This window comes from Rana temporaria, chromosome 3, assembly GCF_905171775.1.
Source record: "Rana temporaria chromosome 3, aRanTem1.1, whole genome shotgun sequence".
Taxonomy (NCBI): Eukaryota; Metazoa; Chordata; class Amphibia; order Anura; family Ranidae; genus Rana; species Rana temporaria.
This window is the reverse complement of record NC_053491.1, coordinates 74,617,996-74,631,618: the sequence shown is the minus strand read 5'-3', so window position 1 is coordinate 74,631,618 and position 13,623 is coordinate 74,617,996. Positions and strand designations below refer to the sequence as shown.

Genomic DNA, 13,623 nt, shown 5'->3' with positions numbered 1-13,623 from the left:
GGACTGGGTTGGCAACTGTCAGTAAATGTATGAACCGTTTGTAAAATCTATCATTTTTGCGTCCATGAATGTTTGTCTGCATGTCTGTAATACATTCACGGACAGATACAAAAGTTACTGAATTTACACACTGTTCGTAAATTTACTTAGTTGGCAGCCCTGATTGGGGAACAAGCCAGTGGGTTTTCATAATAAAATATTTGCACATGTGAGGGTAGAGGGGAGGCAACATCCTGTTGAGTGTGAAGATGTACTTTGATCTGTTTTTCACCAACCTGTTTCTTACCGTGTTTCGCTGTCCTCTTGTAATGTCCTCTGTGCTCCTGAACCTTTCTCCCTCACTTATTATGTCTGTTCGGCATTAAAAGCACACGTTGGTTGCAGTCATTTGCATTGTGCTATGCACACTACAAATCCCACAGTCTGTAGTCCATCCCGTGGTGAGGCAAGAGGGTGCCTACTCTCTTGCATATAGTTGCAAAATGAATGTAGCCACCCTCTAACAAAATGGTATCTTTTAGTTGAACTCTTCAAGAGGAAGTAAACCCTGATGGGGTTTTACTTCATCGGTCTCCTTGTAAAGCATAACGGGCTACTATGCATCGCATAGTAGCCCATTATGTGACATTTACCTGCAGTAGAAGCCCACAATGTCGCTGTCTTCCTCCATGGCAGCGAGCGTCCATTCTTCACCTCTCTTCTTCCGCAAACTCCGGCTCTGTTACTGGCCGGAGTCGCGTGACATCACTCCCACGCATGCACGGGAGCTGCCTTTAACTGCATGACCCCGGCTTGAAACGGCACTTTCAAGACGGCGCATGCGCAGAAGAAGGCGTCGCTCTGGGAAATTGCAAATGTCTCGGAGATATTACAAGCAGTTACAGGTAGAGGTCGACCGATATGTGTTTTTCTCTGGCCGATGCCGATATTTGGAAATCGGGGTGGCCGATGGCCGATATGTGTGGCCGATATGTGTGGCCGATTTTCTTTCTTTTTTCTTTTTTTTTCCTTCATCTCAAAAAACCTAGGGTGGAGAGGTGGGGAGGAGATAATTGTTTAGGGTGGAGAGGTGGGGTGCAGCCCGTCAGTGACCACTGGTGCAGTCCATCAGTGCAGCCTATCAGTATCCATTAGTGCCCACGAGTGCAACCTCATCAGTACCCACCAGTGGAGCCTATCAGTGTCCAGAAGTTCCACGATAGTGCCCACCAGTACAGCCCATCAGTGCCACCTCATCAATGCCCACCAATGCACCAGTGCATCCCATCATTGCCCACCAGCGCATATCACCAGTGCCCACCACATCAGTGACCACCAGTGCATTACCACATCAGTGCCCACCAGTGCATCACCACATCGGTGCCTCACATCAGTGCCCACCAGTGCATCACCACATCAGTGCCCACCAGTACAGCCCAATGTCATTCACTGCCACCTCATCAATGCCCACCAGGGGAGCGCTCCAGGCTCCGTTGCATCTTCTAGCCTAGCACAAGAAAGCTCCTTTCGTCAAAACAGACAGTAAAACAAAGTAGCAACTATTGAAAGTCCCAAAGTCCAATATAATACTGCAGCAGCGCCATTTCCAAACAAACGTTTGAAAAACAAAACAAACTTCTATATTGATTATATAGAAGTTTGTTTTGTTTTTCAAACGTTTGTTTGGAAATGGCGCTGCTGCAGTATTATATTGGACTTTGGGACTTTCAATAGTTGCTACTTTGTTTTGATGTTTACATTTTTTTTTTTTGCAGCTGCTGATCATTGTCTCATTTCTTGTGGCCAAATTTCTGTATTGCCTACTCCTGAGCGCTGAGCAGTGCTAAAACAGAAGGAAGGGCGATATTAGCACTCTATCCACAAAGCTCCATTTGTCCCTGTTGTGCTGCCTACAATCACCAGAATGCAGAGCGGGCCGGTAACAACCAATCGGCGGCCGCCGCTGCCGTCATTCTCCACTCTGGAAAAAATGTCCCCTGACGTGCTGCACGCTCTGCCTACAAGCCCCAGAATGCAGCGCGGGCTGACAGTTACCGGCCCGTGCTGCATTCTGGAATTTGTAGGCAGAGGCAGGGCGCGCAGCACGTCAGGGGACGTTTTTTTCCAGAGTGGAGAATGACGGCAGCGGCGGCCGCCGATTGGTTGTTACCGGCCCGTGCTGCATTCTGGAATTTGTAGGCAGAGGCAGGGCGCGCAGCACGTCAGGGGACATTTTTTTTACAGTGGAGGAAGTCTGCAGCGGCGGCCGCCGATTGGCTGTTACCGGCCCGCTGGTTGGCTGCAGACTTCCTAAACGGGGAAAAAAATATAAAGTCAGCAGATAGGAGCGAGCGGGCGACGAGCGGGCGGGCGGGCAGGCAGGCGGAAGAATTCCACCCAGCACAGATCCTAGACAATCGGCCTAAATTTACCCAATAATCGGCCGATGCTGATATCTTTAAAAACGCGAAATATCGGCCGATATATCGGCCGACCGATATATCGGTCGACCTCTAGTTACAGGTAGGGTTGTCCCGATACCGATACCAGTATTGGGACCGATACCAAGTATTTGCGGGAGTACTCGTACTCCCGCAAATACCCCCGATACTAGAATAGAATACTTTTTCCCAACGCCGCTGCAAACCCGTCGCCGCAAAGCCGCCGCCGCCGTTAATCAGCATGCGGGGAACAGCTTTCGTTTGAAGCTGTATCCCCGCCGCGTATAGACACTCCCCCTTTGCGCGGGATTGGACGGATGATCTGTCCAATCCCGCGCAAAGGGGGAGTGTCTATACGCGGTGGGGGATACAGCTATTCAAACGAAAGCTGTTCCCCGCACGCTGATTAACGGCGGCATCAAGGTATGGGGGACAACGTGGCTGGAATGTGGGGGACAACGTGGCTGGAATGTGGGGGACAACGTGGCTGGAATGTGGGGGACAACGTGGCTGGAATGTGGGGGACAACGTGGCTGGAATGTGGGGGACAACGTGGCTGGAATGTGGGGGACAACGTGGCTGGAATGTGGGGGACATGGCTGCAATATGTGGGGGACATGGCTGCATTTGGGGACACATTTAAAAAAAGTATCGGTATTCGGTATCGGCGAGTACATAAAAAAAAAGTATCGGTACTTGTACTCAGTCCTAAAAAAGTGGTATCGGGACAACCCTAGTTACAGGTAAGCCTTAATCTAGGTTTACCTGTAGATGTAACTTTCCCAGAGGGTATACAACCACTTTCACGCCCGGCCCCCAGCCTTTTTAAGACTTTTAGGTTGCTGGGAGGTGGGGCGGGATTTAAGAGCGCGTGGCTGCCATAATTGGTTGTCAGGGTGGCGACGTATTTCGAAAACTTTTGGTTAGGTGCCAGTAACTGTCGGCAGTGGGCGCTCTTGACACGGCTATATTGACTGCAAATATGCTGCTTCTTTTCACCAGGAACCAGGTGCCGAGGGGTGGCATATCTGCGTGTGACCAGTGCCAAGGCATGAAGAGATTGAGGTCCAGAAACTCAGCCTTTGCTGAAGGAACTTAAAGTGACACTGTACTGTTTAAACATTGGTTTTCCGCTAAATTGTCAAAAAATAAATTTCTTGTGTATTGGGTTAATGCATTGCGCATAGAATCATGAAGTTAACCATTTAGTATCAATAAATATACATTACCCAATAGCTTAGATTTGTGCTGTTAATATAATTGAGGCTTTGGGCATGAAGGTACAAACTTACATGGCGATTTCTTGTGCAGCAAATCTGGGTAAAAGATCCATTCTCTGCTCAGCAGTTTAATATTTAAAGGCCAGCTCTTCTTTTCCATGTACTCAGAATAATACATACTTAGGGAGAAGCAAAACACTTGTACTGGCAAGAAGCTTTCTTATAAAACGAAATTGCATTGTGGCACTACAACTTTGAAAACAGTATATATTGCTTAGTTTGCATAATTTTTATGCAAATCCCGAGCAAAAGTGAGTGGAAATGAATAAAAGTGAAGCTGATGGCTGCCTGGGAAATGACTTTGATGAAGAGATGAGCCAAGGAGATAAATTCAAATCTATGCCATTTCTCGTGCGCCTAAAACGGTCTTTTTTTTTTTTTTTTCTTCAATGAAAGTGTAATGACAATAATGTAGGCTGCCAATCAACAATGGGAAGTTGAACTGTTGTATTTTATCAGCAACCTGAAGTCCCGTCTGCAGATGTGTTACCAAGAAAACTCTTTTGGTTAATCTGTCCTGAAACAAATCGTGTTACAACAAGCGAGACATAAATCGTGTCGCATCTGTTGTGACTAATGTACTGAGGGGCAATAAATGGTGGCTGTCCCATGGAAAGGGCCACAACGCTGGTTTATACTAGCTCCAAATACTTGCCATATGTTCACACGTATGCGTTTATTAGAGCGTTGCCACATTCCTATTACAAGAGATGTTTACATTCCTTGTAATAGGAATAAAATATATATATATATATATATATATATATATATATATATATATATATATATATATATATATATATATATATATATATATATATATATATATATATATATATATATATATATATATATATATATATATATATATATATATATATATATATATATATATATATATATATATATATATATAAATAAAAATTTTTTCAAACTAAAAAAGAAAAGTAAACTAAAAACTTTAAAGCGTCCCTGTGAGCTCGCACACAGAAGCAAACGCAAGTCCTGCCCACATTTGAAAACTGTGTTCAAACCACACATGTAGGGATACATCGATGCTGGTATCAGTGCCGATGCTAAGCATTTTCGCAGGTATCGGTACTCATTAAAATTCTCTGATACATCACTTCCAATATTGGGTTGAGATAACAGCGTTGCTAGGCGGGTGCCTTATACCGCCCGCTGCCCTGATTAGCTGTGCCTCACGCCGCTCTGTCCCTCAGCGGAGCGGACCGAAGCCACCTCCCCTCCCCTCCGTTTACATCCACAGAGGAGGAGGAGCCTGCGCTCGAGGGACACACAGCTGTGTGTATCTGGAGACTGTCAGCGCTGTTCTGAGGTATGTAAGAGGGGGCGTCTATACTGCTGAGGGGTGTCTAATGATGGGGTGAGGCAGCCCTCCAAACCTCCTGTACTGTGCCCACTAGCTGCCATCTCTGTTCCCATGTCTCCCAATGACCCTCCCATCCCCACCATATTCCCCTAGTGATCACAGCCTTTTCCATTCCAACTCTCCCACCCCACAATCCCTATTTCACCCCACACTCAACTACCGCCACCTCCCAAACCACCCCTCTTCCTAGGCGATAGGTACTCGCCGATACCAATTACCGATACCTGAGGTAAAGTATCGGTACTCGTACTCTGGCTTTGGTGCATCCCTACTCACGTGAGGTATCGCTGCGAACGTTGGAGCGAGAAGCAATAATTCTAGCCCTAGACCTCTTCTGTAACTCAAAACAAGTAACCAGTAAAAAATGTTAAAGCGTCGCCTATTAGGATTAAGTATCGAAGTTTTGGCGCCATTCCATGAGCGTGTGCAATTTTGAAGCATGACATGTTGGGTATCTATTTACTCGGCGTAATGTCATCTTGACATTATGCAAAAAAAATCGGGCTTGTGTGTGCGCTCGTTTGTCTTTGGTGTGTGTGTGTGTGTGTGTGTGTGTGTGTGTGTGTGTGTGTGTGTGTGTGTTTTTTTTTTTTAAAGCATTTGAAAAATTGCTGTGCAAATACCTTGCGAGATAAAAAATTTGCAACGTCCACCATTGCATTCTCTAGGGTCTTTGCTAAAAAAAAAAAAAAACTTTGTTGGTTCTATGTAAATTTCTAGCAAAAAAAATATTTTTACATGTAGGAGAGAAATGTCAAAATTGGCCTGGGTGGCAAGTGGTTAAAGGAACGAACGATGTATTGTATTGTATTGTTACAACCACTTAAATGTTAAGGAGGTTAGTGGGTAGTGAAGGTTTATTATAATTAACGCTGTGTACAGTGGTGACATAATATCTCCTTCATTATGTAAACTTGTCTGGGGCGGAGGGGGTTCATTTGCGCTGTATAGTGTGGATGGAGAAATGTATTTGATTTTTCTGTTCAACTTCAAGCAGAGTTTTGTTGAACTATACTCTTCTCGCTTTTGGGATATGACTCCCACAATCACAGATATTGAAGTCGCGGCTCGACTTCGCTTTTTTTTTCTCCCTCCTGTCGCCAGGTCATTGGTCCTTGTATTGTCATCCTTGAGTCTTTCTTCGCTGCTTCTTTCACCCTTCCTGTCATTCCTCACACTTGTCTCCTATCATTTCTGCTTCTCTAATGCAAACTCCTTCCTTGCTCCATTTTACCGTGTCACCACGCGTAATGCTTATTAAAGTGGATGTAAACCCACTCTCATCCTTTTCTAAACTACTGCCATAGTGCTGATCTATAAGGATATAGATGCCTCCTGCATGTATCCTTCTGTCAAATGTCCCCCCTCTGTTATAAGAACGGAAAAACTGCAGATTCTGTGGGTGGATCTGTTGTCTGGAGCTCGGTGGGTGGAGTTGTGATATCAGTAGACTCCCCGCCCACCTCTACACCCCCCTTGTCAACATGCGTTTTGTCCTGTGTATTTCTTACACTAAATCATGCTATGATCACTAACATCCAGTCAAAATCCATAAAAGTTACCACATGACTTAAAAAGAGTGGGGGTGAGAATTAAAAAATAATGCCTGTCTGAAGCTAGTGCATGAGATATGTAAATAACCTGTCACTCACAGCAAGGGGGTGGAACGGACTAAGGTTATTCTCTGTAAGTCTGTTATATTTCACTGAACAGTAAGAGGATTGCTCAGAGCTGGATTAACGCTGTGGCAAAACTGGGCACAGATGATAGGAAATCTTTTACGCTACATTGTGACAGCAAAAAAAAACATTTGGGTTTACATCCACTTTAAAGTGGAGGTTCACCCGGAAATGGTTATTTTTGACATTAGATTGAGGCTCATTTTGTCAAGGAGAATCGGGTAGTTTTTTAAAAAAAACGAAGCAGTACTTACCGTTTTAGAGAGCGATCTTCTCCGCCGCTTCCGGGTATGGGCTGCGGAACTGGGCGTTCCTATTTGACAGTCTTCCGACGGTCGCATCTATCGCGTCACGATTTTCTGAAAGTAGCCGAACGTCGGTGCGCAGGCGCCGTATAGAGCCGCACCGATGTTCGGCTTTTTTCGGCTACTCGTGACGCGATGTATGCGACCGTCGGAAGCCTGTTGGAAGACTGTCAATCAAATAGGAACGCCCAGTCCCGAAGACCATACCCGGAAGCGGCGGAGAAGATCTATCTCTAAAACGGTAAGTATTGCTTCGTTTTTAAAAAAACTACCCCATTCCCCTTCACAAAATGAGCCTCAATCTAATGTTAAAAAAAAAAAATAATTTCGGGTGAACTCCCGCTTTAAGCTTGGCTGGTATGTCTAGGTTAATATGGTTTTCTGACCACATGGTTACAGTCCAACACCAACACCAGGGCACAGTTGAGGGAAAGGAAATTTAATGACCTCTTGTATGATTTTGTGTTTGGCTTTTCCATTACCCTGAAGGAATGCTCTTGTTAGTTAAAGCATCAGCTATTCCAGCATTTCAAAATCTAAAAGCGGATATTGAGAAGTGAGAAACGTTTAGAGAAGTACGGAAAAGTGACAGAAGAATACAGATGGAGAAAAGCTGTCATGCATGAAAGATAAATGAATTCACAGAGCCGGATCAGACCCAGAGGGACAAAAGATTAGAGGACATTAGAATCCATTTACGGGGATGTTCTCAAAGGAACAAGTAGCTACAAGAAGATAAGGAAAAAACAACAGATGTCCTTCCTTGAGGACAATGATTTCTTTAGAAGTTCAGACCAGGAACTGAGAGCTTAAAGGAAACCTGTACTGAGGAAGATATGAAGGCTGCCTTTTCTGACCCTCATTCTAAAAATGCTAGTTTGCCGATTGTCACTGGATCAGTACTTTCTCAGTTCCAGGCCTGGAACAAGCCTGCAGCCAGAGAAGTCCGCGTTCCTGATCTACATGCGTGTTCCAGGCCTGTGACTCGACAGAATGAAACAAACTTTATTCAGCAAAATTGGCATATTTGTTTTGGGTAGAGTTTCTTAGCTGACTGCTTAATGCTTTTTAACACAGGTTTCTTTTTTTAAAGTGGTCTGATCATTAAAATTCACGCCCCCCCTTCCCCCCATGTAATTTCCCCGTTGGGGTGCCACAGTTGGCTTGTACGTTTTGATTGATATTTGTGGGATTATCATGGATTGGACACATCAACAATAACATGTTTTTTTGTTTTTGTAGATCTTGGCTTTTCAAAATTGTATATTGTTTAAAGGGGTTGTAAAGGTAAATCTCCCCCCCCCCCCCCCAAATAGCTTCCTTTACCTTAGTGCAGTCCTCCTTCACTTACCTCATCCTTCCATTTTGCTTTTAAATGTCCTTATTTCTTCTGAGAAATCCTCACTTCCTGGCCTTCTGTCTGTAACTCCACACAGTAATGCAAGGCTTTCTCCCTGGTGTGGAGTGTTGTGCTCTCCCCCTCCCTTGAGGGGGAGCAGTCAGAGTGTCAGGACGCCCCTTAACACACAGCTCCTTTCTCTATCTGCAACGCAGAGAGCGTCCTGACTCTCCTGTAGTCCAAGGGAAGGGGTCAGCACGACACTCTACACTAGGGAGAAAGCCCTGCATTATTGTGTGGAGTTACAGACAGAAGAACAGGAAGTGAGGATTACTCTGAAGAAATAAGGACATTAAGGCCCCATGCACACGAGACGCTATTACAAACGCCTCTAATCTCAGCTTTTCAAAGGCAAAAACCGGCATTTAAAATGCCCGTTTTTGCCGCGAATTGCGCAGTGTTTTGCAGCGTTTTACCGCGATTTGCGGCTGTCAGCGTTTATCACCAAAACACTGTAGACCCTCCCCAAGCTCAGAATCAAACTATTTGTGCCGTGTTTTGCGACGTTTTGCCGCGATTTGCGTCTAAAACGCAAAAGCTGAAAGCTTCTGAACCCAAAATTTTGGGTTGGGAAAAACGGCCCTAAACCCAACTGCTTTGAAACGCCAAAAAACGTGATCGTGTGCATGGACACATAGGATAACCTTAAATGTGTTCAGGGGCAGTTGAAAAAAATGCCCAAATGCCTCTGAACTCGAGTTTAGCAGCGTCTCGTGTGCATGGGGCCTTAATAGCAAAATGGAAGGATGAGGTAAGAGAACTGCACTAAGGTAAAGAAAGTTATTTAGTTTAGTTTTTTTTTACCTTTACAACACCTTTAAGAGGATCTTTAACCAACATTGGACATGCCATTGTGGTCCGGCCAGTAACATGCGTTTGGCGTGTTGTGGTGCCCTTCATTCCGAAAAAACGTGCTGCGTGCTTCCAAAAATTATTGATGTGCTATTTTTTTTTTTTGAGGGGGGAGGCTTCCTACTTAAAATGATTGGATCTTGGCACAGTTCACGTGAACATTAAGTGTTACTAAACCCACAACCGTAAAATCAGACTGTATAGGCAGTAAAGCATGCTTGTTAAGCTCACTTTGGAACCCAAGAGGTTAATCCACATTGTGTAAAAAGGCTGTTTGATCCTGTCTTCTCTGAGCCTCCCTGTCTTCCACAGTCTCCAAGCCTTTTGTTGATAGTACAGAGCATTGGGGGCACTCTGCACATGCTCAGTTTAGTGTATATTGCTAGGTTTTTTTTTCCCCTGAAAGGTCCGGTGCTGATCACATGCACCCTCTATCGGCACTATCCTTACAGAGGAACTACAGTTGTAGTTCCTGAAGAACTGGAGGGCTACAGTTTGGAGACCCTTGGTTTAGATCAAAACATATTCATGTGTTGGAATAGCCCAGTCGAAGTCCAGACCTAAATCCAATTGAGAGTCTGTGGCAAAACTTGAAAATTGCTGTTCAGACTCTCTATCCAATCTAAAAGAGCTTGGGCTATTTTGCTAAGAAGAATGGGCAAAAAATGTCACTCTAGATGTGCAAAGCTGGCAGAGACATCCCCAAAAAGACTTGCAACTGTAATTGCAGTGAAAGGTGGTTCTACAATATATTGATTCAGGGGCTGAATACAAAAACGCTTGCCACACTTTTCACATATTTTGTAAATATTGAAAACCATTTATCATTTTATTCCCACTTCACAATTATGTACCACTTTGTGTTGGTCTATCACATAAAATCCCAATAAAATACATTTACGTGTTTGGTTGTAACATGACAGAATGTGGAAAACTTCAAGGGGTGTGAATACTTTTTCCAAGGCTGTGTGTGTGTGTGTATTTTATATGGGGGGATTGAAATAAAGTTTACCCTTTTTCTACCATTTTTTCTTTACTAGACCAAAAAGAAATCGCATTGTACTTCTGAGTGCAATTTGGCTGAATGGAATGTTCAGAGATTGTGAAGCACTCTCTCTTGATCTTTGTTTGAACCTTTGCCATGAACTGTCTCTCACCAAGCTGTAGTAGCACTTGGGGCGTACTAAAGTGTCCTTTCAGTCCATATTCTCACCTTTTACGACATTGCCACAACTCCATCTGAAACTTTTATTTTCGTTCTTCTTTTCCTTTACACGCTCTGCTACTGAGAATCCATTTTTTTGTTTTGCTTCCTATTTCAGTTGCAAGGCGACTCTGTGCTATCTGACAGGTTTTTAACTTCTTTTTTCTCCAAAGCCTAAAGTGCAAGTGCTATGGTAGCAAATTGCTTATTACTATTGGTACAAATTGCATCTTGTATTACTGACTAAAAGCCAATTGTATGTAGTTTTGGAGAAAGGATAATCCACTAGGGAGCCAATTTCATTGTCCAGGGCCCCTAGTAGATTCTTCAAAGGAGTACATGGGAAATGCACTTCAGAGGGAATATAGAACTATCGTCTTGTAACATTGCTCTAGCTGTCGGGACAAAAGTTGGCATTTCTTTATTGGAGACTCAATAATTCCTACTCCGATGATGATATAACCTTTCCCCACTCAATCTAACATCTTGATTTCCACCTTCTAAGATTTCTGACCTGGGATAATGAGAGATCTATACTTAGGTAATCTGTCCCGTCTCCCTTTTTGATTTTTAATTCAGTTAATGTAGAGAGTGTGGCAGAAGTAGGAATGCAAAGTTTGTGGCCGGTGGCTCAAGGAGCCCTCTGATGTGACCTGCGACCTCCGTCTTTGGGATGGTGGGTCAGCAGTCCCTGAATGTAGGAGTTTTGGTGTGGTTTCAGAAAGATGTCATAGTCTTTGGCAAGGCACAGCTTAGGCCCCTTTCAGATGTGCGCTTTTTCATCCATCCGTTTGCGGATGAAAAAGGGACATACATTGGTCCCTATGTGATTGCGGATCTCAGCGGATAAACATCCGCTGACACCCGTAATCACCCGCCTCCGCAAACATGCGATTTTGCAGACAGAAGAAAACCCTATTTTTTTTTTTTCTTCCGTCTGCGGATCAGATGAACACGGACACACGGTCCGTGCTCATCCGATCCCCCCCATAGGGGAGAGCGGAGAAAAGACTGGGCGGGGACCGCCCTGTCAGCCGACGGCTCAGCGGGGATATACAGAGCGATCCCCGCTGAGCTTACGGACACACGGAGGCAGATCATTACTGATCCGCCCCGTGTGAAAGGGCCCGGACACGCAGGAAATCTGCATGTGCATTGTACTGCACCCTCGGTGTATCAGTGTGATACCCGGGTGCCTTGGCGTGGCCTGTAGCTTATGCATGTATTTGCAAATGTGTGCAGACTGAACACCTGTTTAACGCATACTGTTATACAGGTTGCTTTGGTTGTCCGTGGGGTATGTAGGCTTGGATTTTTTTCCTTTTTTGTATTTTTTTTTTCCTTGGCCTTGTTTATATCGGTGTGAAAGCAACCTTAGGCCCCTTTCACACGATCGGTTGGAACAGGTCCCCCTTACAGTTTTTTTTTTCTTTTTTGTGATTAAACAGTAGGTAAACATTCAGCAGGGTTTGGTTCCAAGGAAAATTATGATCCTTTATTAATAGTTCTAAAACCTTAAAGCGTTAGTAAAGGATTTTTTTTTTGTCACTTAAAATAACAAACATGTTCTACCTCCACTATGCAGTTCGTTTTGCACAGAGTGGCCCCAATCCATGTCTTCTGGGGTCCGGCAATTACTCACCACAGTCATGCGAGCTCTCGCATGGTGGTCAGGAATTGCGGATGCGCTCCTGTGATACAGCGAGTGGCCATAGCCGCTCACTGTATCACTCGCCCCCGCCCCTCGGCGCGCTGCGTCACTGGATGTGATTGACTGCAGCGGCAGCCAATGGCTGTGCTGCTCTCAATTCATCCGCTCTAGCCAATCAGCAGCCAGGCTGAGCGTCAAAGAGAATCTCGGGACCACACGGGACTAAGTATAACGGGGGGGGGGGCATTATGAGATGTTTTTCACCTTAATGCATAGATTGCATTTAGGTGAAAATTTTTTTTTTTTTTTTACTTTACAACTCTTTTAATTATGCTGTTCAAAATAAATGTGAAATTCTCAATTTCATTGTGACCCATTACCAAACCGCTTAAAGTAATTGTAAAGTCTATAGTTTGTGTTTTTTTTTTTTTTATTTAATCCTGGCCCCTCCCTCCTGTCAAGTGCCCCAGAGCAAGCAGCTTGCTATGCGGGCACCCACGCTAAGTCACAGCTCCGTGTGTATGTGTACATTCAGACGCAGATCCCCACCACCTCTCTCCCCTGATTGGCTAGTTGACTTTGACAGCCATAGGAGCCAATGGCACTGCTGCTGTGTTTTAGCCAATCAGGAGGCGAGTCCTGGACGCAGTGGACTAATGGTGCTGGATAGAGATGGGGCTCAGGTAAGTAATTAGGGGGTTCTGGGGTGACTGCTGCACGCAGGTTTTTTTTTTTTTAATCATAATTAAGATAAACATTCTGCCTTTACAATTCCTTGAGATGAAAGAAAAATCCTGGATCGCCGCACTCCTCAAAAAACGATGTCTTTATTCAAAACCTGAAAAAACAACAAAAATTCTAATGAAAATTTATTTTTACAATTCCTTGCAAACTATCACTTTGTAAAACAACTCATTGAGTTTAAAATGGAAGTTGCAAAACGTTTTTGTATGGATATAAAAAAAAATTGTGGAGTAAGGGGGAGGAAAAGCAGCACAGCACCCTGAGCTTGCCACTGAATGGCTGTACATGGGGGGGGGGGGGGGCGCGTGCGTGTCAGGACAAGTCTGATCATTGGAGGTGAAAAGGCAGAGTTTCCAGCAAAAGGACTGACCAAAGCAAAGGGACTTGAAGAAACACCAAATATTTCACACAAAGGAAGCAATACAAAAAAAATGGTCACTCATACAAGTACATGGTACAGCAGCCACACATCGGGAATATGTAGTGTTGGGTAACCAACGCTTTACCTGGCCCTTGCTCTTTAAAAAGACTTTACTTTAGATTGCCTGTAGTAGAATTCTCCTAATGCTGTATCTGTGTAAACCATAATGACTTAAAGCGGATTTCCGATTTTACATTTTTTTTTGTTTTGTTATTAAAAAGTCAGCAGCTAAAAAATACTGACTTTTAATAATCGGACACGTGCCTGTCCCAGGG

General features: G+C 44.2%; 1 protein-coding gene across 2 annotated transcripts in view; it reads left to right on the top strand.

Annotated features, from left to right (window-relative positions):
• The window catches only part of ADAM10 (ADAM metallopeptidase domain 10), a 205,963-nt gene that overhangs the window by 82,893 nt on the left and 109,447 nt on the right, over window positions 1–13,623 (top strand). The window lies entirely within an intron of this gene.